Source organism: Lactuca virosa, chromosome 5, assembly GCF_052849685.1.
Source record: "Lactuca virosa cultivar CGN04683 chromosome 5, Lactuca_virosa_CGN04683_v6, whole genome shotgun sequence".
Classification (NCBI taxonomy): domain Eukaryota; kingdom Viridiplantae; phylum Streptophyta; class Magnoliopsida; order Asterales; family Asteraceae; genus Lactuca; species Lactuca virosa.
Genome location: NC_136430.1, coordinates 435,281,185 through 435,289,984, shown reverse-complemented (window position 1 = coordinate 435,289,984; position 8,800 = coordinate 435,281,185). Strand labels below are relative to the sequence as shown.

The window sequence follows — 8,800 nt, the reverse complement described above, 5'->3', positions numbered from 1 at the left end:
TGTTTTTCCGAGGGATTTCCTGGGAAATATATTTTCGAGGGATTTCCTAGAAAATATATTTCTGAGAAATTTCCTAGGACCATATCTTTTTGACAGTTTTTTGTGACACTTTTGGTGACAGAAGATTCCTAGGAATTTCAATTCCTAGGAAATATGCAGCTTTAAAAAAAAAATTAAAAAAGTTGAAAATTTTATTGGCCAAAATGCAAAACAAAAATAAAAATAAAAATCAATAAATAAATAAATACAAATGACCAAATCCTATATGAAATTCATACACAAAAACAATAAATCTATCTAAAAATTATACATAACAAAACAAGTTTTAACAATCATCTAAACCACAAAACATAATAAAAATATCTAGAAAAACATAAAAATATTTACTAAAATAACATAACGAGCATTTGGTGGATTGGGCTGATTGTCAGGATGGTTATTACTATTGTGTCTCATGATTCGACTATTTGTGCTTGTCTTTTGGCCATTTCGCATCGTCTTTGGGTCATTTCTTGATAACTATATATGGTCCAACTCCCTAACCTAAAAAAATGTTAAAACAAACATACATACATTAGTAAACACAAAAATAGTAAAACAAAATATATATTAACATTTTTATCTATTATTGTAACACACAACATGTATTTACCAACAATTATTTCCTAAGTCTTTGTACCTGTAAATGTAAAGCCTCTAATGAAAATAAGCAATGACCTCGAGTAATTAGTTGAAATTTTTACAATGTGAATCTTCCACATGTTATCATCCAAAGATTCCATTCCTTGTTATGACTTGTCTTTGGTAGCATTGGGTAAAAGAGAAAGTTTTCAGATATCATCTAAAGTTCCATGTCTGCTCTTTCAATTTAAGGTTGAGACTATAGTACATAGGCTATGCTAAAGTTATTAACAGAAACTAGTATAATTAAAAATCTAATCCAAAGTTTAGGAACTTTTATCCATGATTTCCAAAAAAGTAGTTAGTTCATACTCATTCAATTGGACATTTTACTTAGCATTTTATCAAACTATCAAGAAAGATTACATAATCACCCAACAAGTAGATTAACAGATTAGTTCAGTCATTCGGGCATTTTATCAAACACATGGTGATATTTAAAGACATAACCTTGATAGATAATTGTAGAATTCATAAAGACGTAACCTTGATAACTAATTGTAGAATTCATAAATACATAACAATGGATATATACACATGTGATATAGTTTACAGAGTGTAACAGCAATAGAGTAGAGTAGGTTTAAATTATTTTTTTTAAAAAAAAAAACTTACCTGTTCATCATCTTTTCTTCCACCTGCTTTAAACATCATCCATGCAAGATGCTTCCAAAACCATGAACCTGCTAAATACCAGCCACCATAACAAACCACCTAGCCGGACCGCCATTATACCACAAACATCACCACCCTAACACCGCCTAGCTACCATCTACCATCAACCACTGACCATCTCCCACTACACCCACACAGCTACCTGCCCCACCAAAAACGAACATCGAACCTCCTGCCATCACCACACCGAGCCACCTCCATCCTTAACCTCTACCGGAACCACAATCGATCCCAACTTACACCACCGTTGTTGTCTTCACAGCTAAAAACATCACCGTCATCACCGTCGCATAACCACCATACACAACTTACTTTAACCTTCACCCTCCACCGTCGGCTGAAAATCGAATAGACGCTTCACCTTCGGCCATATCAACAATCTTTAACCGTGAGCCAAAGAAGAAGAAAGAGGAATTTGTGGCGTCTACTTTTGGCTGCAAATGAAAGACACGCACAACACACAGATAGGGCACAATAGTTACTGGGCTTAAATGGGCTAAAGATTTAAATTTGGGCTTATGAAAATACTATATTTAATTAATTTCGTCGGAACTTCCTCGGAAGTTCCGACACATTACCGAGGACCGACGAAAAAATGAAAAAAAAAATAGTTTCCCACTTTAAGTCATCTTTACTAATTATTATTATAAATTTAATATTAAATTTATTTATATCATTAACTTATTATTATCATTATTTATATTCTCATAATAATAACTAGAGTGGTTCCACGCGCGTTGCGCGTGACGGAAGGTGTTCGTTTTGTAAGACAAATAGTTTCCATAGTAAAGTACATTGTTATTCTGTGTAATTTGCCATCAATAGGATGAGTAGAAATGCAACAATAAATCATGATAGTAGAAGAATTACATGAATTTCATCAACTAAAACGAACGAAACAAAACAAAAGCATAAAGTCCTCCTTTTCCCATTCTATCTTAAAGGTACCCCATCTCCTTTCTTATTATGAAAACATCTTTACAGACCATTTCTCTCTTGATATTACCATATACAAACCTCCAATCAACTTTCCATTTCTCTCTTGATATTACCATATACAAACCTCCAATCAACTTTCCTTTATTCCTCGCTATTAATTACATGATATAAAATATGATAATGATATGCCCATCAAAAATAATCACAACCAACTCATTCATTACATTCATACCATCTCTAAACCAATACGCAAACCTTGTGCACCAGTGCTTCTTCTTTGCTTCATATTATAATCTACTAACTCAAAATGCTAAGTTTCCGGTATAGGAAGTAATTGTCCCTAACAAAAAGTACAAAATACATGCATTTAGGCACGCATTTGTTACACATGACAAGACTTGACAATATACACAGGATTGGACTGATGTGAATAAGATAAAAATTATAATTTTTAAAAATGTGCATTAAACATGAGTTTGTACTGTGTTTGACATATACTAAACTGTGTGTCCTATGTCGTTCCGACAAAAGTTGCAATTTTTAAATATATGCAAACATTGAAAATTTTGTGTCTTCCAAAAAGGTGAAAATTTTGATTTCTTAACTATGAAAAAGATGTGAATACCCTCTCTCCTCATCTCGTCATACAAAAAATTGTAGAAAGTTTTTTCATTCCTTTCCAATTCAGTCCAGTTCCGTCTTGTCCAAATAAATTAACTGAAAAGGATTTCGTGATTGAAAATTTTCCAATTTTGCCCTTGTGTTGGAAGTAGGATATTTAGGATTAGGATTTGCCCGTAAAGATAGATTTTTTGAGGACATAGACGGCAATGTCCGCCATAACCAAGAATCCGAGGGCGATTTCGGTAATGGTGGCGGAGCGGGTAACTCCAATTCACTTTGTTGGGAAACCTTTAAATCTCGGTCAACTTTCGGGTCTTCACAAAATCCAGTTTCTTTATCCTGTTTCGGAATATGTGAAATTCCGAAAATACCCTCATCAGATTTGGCAGTTTCCATTTCCACCTTATGTATGGTGTCAATGTAAAGAGTCTTTTCAACCATGTGATTTTGAGGGCTGGATTGTTGATCATTCTCAACAGCTAGTAATTCGTTGAAGCTTATGAGTCCTTTCTTTTGTAAATTTACTTTTTTATTTTTTGAATTGATATCATCATCTGAAAGCAGACGATCCAACGGCTCTGATCGGTCCTTTTGATTGGTAGCCTCTTTAGACTCGTTCTTTATGATGGTCTGCTCTTTTTCTTGCTTGGCCAATGATCTGCTCTTTTTCTTTATGCAACAACGTTTCATATTTTGACAAATTTAAGCAACAAAGTGGTTTTTGATATGAAATATGGAAACATTGTGACTGAGATCAAAGTATGTAAATGCAACCATATTTCATTCCATAAATGCTTGATTATGAAATAATGTTTCAATTTTTAACCAATTTATGCAACATTCTTAATCATAGTAATATTAATTTAGAAAAGAATTATAAAGAGATAATTACCTGAGAGCTAGCAGATGAGGATTCAGAGGGAGTTTTATTAGAAGATATTGGTAATCTGGTTCTCATACTTAATCCTGGTAATGGATTTAAAATTCCAATCGAACCCTTTAAACAAAAATGTGGAAGCAACACACAAACCTTATATGATGAATTTTCATGATCATCATAATCAAAATCACTATCTTCTTCACTATCATCACCAGTAAACTGTAAAAAATTTGGGCCATATGTAATTTGTGGTTTTTCACTTTCCCTATTAACCACCTTCTTCACCTCCAATGGCTTATCATTTAAATTCTAAAGTAATATACTTGTTCACACTAACCGATCAAAGCCACTACTATAATTCATAATTAGCACTACTAATTATAGTACATACTTGACCAAATTACCCTTGTGTAGATTATACCTTTCAAAAAGTACATTGTTATTTTATTACCTATTAAAAACAAATATATTTCATAAGAGAATTCGGAAAGAAAAATACTAAATGGAATAAGTACACCTTAATTTCATGATCCCACAGACGCTTCATTGTCAGCTTTGAGCAGGTATCTGCAAAAAAAACGAAATTACGAAAACGCCCTTCAATGTGATGTACACATTAAGCAAATGAACCTTCTTGCATAAAATCTTCACAAACAATCACACAATCACACATCAAATTCAACTGATGTGTAGGTAACATCTTCACAAACAGTCACACATCAAATTCTACTTCTTTTTTTTTTTGTAAATATTAATAAAACATATTCATTGGTCGTGGCCACCAGAAGTAGTTAAAGTAAAGAAAAGTTTATTTTATCAACGAAACATCATCAAATCATCTAGGCCCTGTGTTCTTTGTAGACGTAACGAATTCAATATGGGCAAACTATTTTTTAAATAATGATAAAAAAATGCATACCCTCTACAGTGGATCTTGTCTAATATGCAGATGGCTTGAATAGAAATTCATGCAGCCATTTCAATTAAAACCCTATCGATGAGAAGTAAAAAAACATCAGAATACCATAACTTTTTATGACTAATAAACTAAAAAGCAAAAAAAAAATTAATTTAATGATATTACATGACTGACTTTGGTCTTAAATCTCACTGGATAATCGGGCCTGCCTTATATGTACAAAGATAATTCATTCTCCTGTCAATGAAGAAGCAAAAAGTATGAAATAAGAAATACATCATTTCTATATCATTATCATATGAATTTGAAACGTTCAAAATCAAACATTTTTTCTGTATCACAAGCTTATTTATTAATTTTCTTTCCTTTAAGTCACCTCATCTGCCATAGACCATCTCGAACTTCCATGCAAGTAAACTCCCAATGGCATCAGACAGAAAAAAGACGAAAAATGAAAAAAATCTCTAGGAATTGATAAAGAAAATCACTAAAGAAAACAATTAAATAACCCCGCGTTTGTGGATTGTTTGATTATGAATCAGATCCTTCTTACGTTTGGCTACTCCAAAATTGGGTCAGAGGTTGCTGATAAAATATTTCACGTTGTTGTTCTTCTAATCTAAATTGTTCCTGTTGAGCAAGGTTTGTCGAATAGTAGAACAAAAGCTCAAAAATTAAATATTTCATACATAAAGATTAAAAATGTCATGTTAAGATGATATGAGTTTTTGTGCCCATGCTATTCGGAATTTTTCCTCACCACCCTATTTTTTTAATTTATTATTATTATTATTTTATATAAAAAATATAAAATATGCTAAAAAGTTGGTTATTGACCTGAAAGACTGACTGCTGCCTTCTGAGCTCTCTCTTTGAACTCAAGATCACTATCAAATCTCTGCTTTGATGCCTGGTAAAACACCTATCACAATCATAAGATCAAGAAAAGTGTTACTTTTAGTCAAATGATAAAACACTCATAAATATGATATATATATACAAAGGAATATGTAAATAAATTTGTTCACCTCAAGCTCTCCAATGGGTTGATCATTATCTGGGAGATCAAAAGTCAACAATTGCCCTTTTGACTACAAGCTTTGGTGCCCATGTATCAATACCATCTTTCAGCATCTTTTGAATGCTCTACAGGGGTAAAACCGTAAAAGTGAGAAAAAAGAAGTAAGCAATATTGATAATAGGTTGAAAATTGGAATGCAAGTAAGCAAGGATGAATTTACCTTAGCTATCCATTGCTTTGATAGTTTAACATTTATAAAACCAGGTCCAGCTATGGAGCATGATTCTATCATGTCAGATGCTGGAAGATTTCGCATGATTTCCTACATATAATAAAAATCATATTAACAATATTGGAAAAGTATCTAAGAATAGTTTAATTTAGTATTTGCAACGAAAAAACAATATTACATGTCCAACTGGTTATGGACCTTTAAACTCAGTACCCTTGCCTTTTATTTTAGCCCATAAGCTCATGGAAGTGTTGCTATTATTACCAAATGAAATATGTAAATTAGTACAAGAAAAATATGCAAAAAAGATAATGATGTTATGATGACGATGCTCCCAAAAATATTGTAATTATATTTATATACCATTGGTAATCACCAAATTCCTTTTTGGCACAGGCACCGATTAAAGCCACCACCTCTGCCTCCTCAGGGATGGTGACTTTTAGTGAGATTTCAAATACTTTTGCTATTTGTTCTTTAAGGGTCCGTATATTTTCTTCCTCTTTACACAAAAGCATTGATGATAATGTGCAAGTTAATAGGCTTACGTTTGCATCTGCCATGGTTGATGTTGAATGTGCCCACTCAACTGGAAAGTTTCTTCTAGATGGTTCTTTTAGAGTACCTGTCTAGTTTTGCAGTAGAAAAAATGTAAGAATTTAACATATTAATAATGTAAGTAAACAAATTCAAAATTTCGGTTTTTTTACTAACCAAATGGTTAAGCAGATTAGAAGTGAGAACCGATAAAAAGTCACCCTGTCTCCCTCAATGACATTCAGATGGCTGTTTCACAAGTTTTGCCCCAAACCCATCATCGATGGGTACCTTCAACCGTACGTCGAACGCCAGTCTGTCGATATGCCACAACCGCAGAGGGACCATCGGTGTAGAGAGAGAATAGAAGAGAGAAGGTGAAGTTTGCAGTGGTGGAGGAAGACCTGCCAACGTCTGTTGCGGTAGAGGCAGACTCGCCAAGGTCTACGGTGTCCGACTCCATCTCCATCTTCTAAGGTTCCAGCTAGTAATATCCTCCATCGCCACCATCTCCATTCCAAACCCAAAAAAGAAAAAGAAAAAAAAATTAGGGCTCAAACCGTGGAGGGATCAAACACTGGGCGGTGGAGGGCGCATCCGTGTTGTATGACGGCGTCTAGGGCAGTGGATGGAACCATCCAGAAAAGCAAGAGGAAGAGAAAGAAACAGATATCATTAGAGAAGGAAGATAAGGCGGTGGAGAAAATCGAGAAGCATCTGAGACAGTCATACAGTGAGAGAATGTTGATAAGTCCATAAATTGCAACCAAACACATAAACAGGGGCCATTTCTGCCAACAGAACTTTACTGTTCCTAACTTTCATTTCTTTAATATATATATATATTAATAATAATAATAATATTATTATTATTAACAAGATTTCATTAATACATTGACACACATATATTAAAATATAATAATATTAAAAATTCTAATAATGTTAAAAAAGATAATATAATAATAATAATAAAATAGTTGGAAAAATAATGAATAATATTCAATTTCCTCGGAAATGCGTAGGAACTTCCGAGGGAATTCCTAGGAACATAATTTCTTTTTTTATCTTTCAAGGTTCAAACGCCATTTTTTTAGTTTTCATTTTTGTACCACTCTGTTATATACAAAATATTTTTCGCTTAACAAGTTATACTTATTATCTATATACACAAATATATATATATAGAATAAAACTGAATGTTTTGAGTAATAAATTATGAATGTGCAAACGTAAGTATATCTATGTATGTATCACAATTAACTGAGTAAGATAAAAGTTTTTAATGTATAACAAAGTTATATAAAATATGGAACGAAAAAACAATTTAAACTCTGAAAAAAAAAAAGCAAGTTTTGGTCCTAGAAAATCCCTTGGAAATACCTACGTATTTCTAAGGGATTAGTGACAAATTTTGTATTACGTAGGAAATCCCTCGATATTTCCTACTCATTTCCAAGCGATTTCCTAGGAACATAATTTGTTTTTCATTGTTTGATGTTCAAACGATGTTTTTTTCGTTCTATATTTTGTTTGACTTCATTATACATGAATTACTTTTATTTTACCAAGTTATACACAATATATGCATACATACATGCATACGCACCATCAGAACCCATTACTCAAAACATTCGTTTACCATTATAAATCTATATGTATGTATATGTGTATAATATATATAACTTCGTAAGATAAAAGTATTTAATGTATAACAAAGTTGTACAAAATATGAAACAAAAAAAAACAACATTTAAACCTTGAAAAAATAAAAAACGAGTTTTGGTCCTAGGAAATCCCTCGGATGTACCTACGCATTTCCAATGGATAAGTGAAAAATTTTGTGTTGCCTAGGAAATCTCTCGGTATTCCCTACATATTTCCAAGAGACTTCCTAGGGACATCATTTGTTTTTCATTTATTGATGCTCAAACTATATTTTTTCGTTCTATATTTTCTTCGACTTCATTATGCATTAACTACTTTTATTTCACCAAGTTATACGCAATATATACATACATACATGTGTGTACACCATCATAACCCATTACTCAAGACATTTGTTTGCTAGTGTAAATATATATGTATGTGTACATATGTATGGTTTGTATTAGTATAATATGTGTAACTTTGTAAGATAAAGTTATATAATGTGCAATAAAGTTATACAAAATATGATAATAAGAATGAAATATTCTTTGTTTCCTAGGAAAAGCGTAGGAACTTCCGATGAACTTCCTAGGAACCACTTAAGCGAAACACTCCAACGTAAATGTGAAGCTCTTTGGCATACTA

General features: G+C 32.4%; 1 long non-coding RNA gene across 11 annotated transcripts; it reads right to left on the bottom strand.

Annotated features, from left to right (window-relative positions):
• Positions 1 to 204: 204 nt before the first annotated feature.
• LOC145113560 (uncharacterized) lies at positions 205 to 7,282 on the bottom strand. Of its 11 annotated transcripts, none has more exons than XR_013710805.1 (9): positions 6,686 to 7,282; positions 6,520 to 6,600; positions 6,150 to 6,225; positions 5,960 to 6,061; positions 5,747 to 5,864; positions 4,884 to 5,640; positions 4,719 to 4,790; positions 1,297 to 4,366; positions 205 to 543 (listed from the first exon to the last, which is right to left on the bottom strand). It is a non-coding gene; the product is annotated as an uncharacterized LOC145113560 (long non-coding RNA). The 11 variants fall into 11 exon arrangements; XR_013710804.1 differs by having other exon boundaries at positions 6,520 to 6,596; XR_013710801.1 differs by lacking the exon at positions 6,150 to 6,225 and having other exon boundaries at positions 4,884 to 4,955; positions 5,095 to 5,640; positions 6,686 to 7,281.
• Positions 7,283 to 8,800: the final 1,518 nt, after the last annotated feature.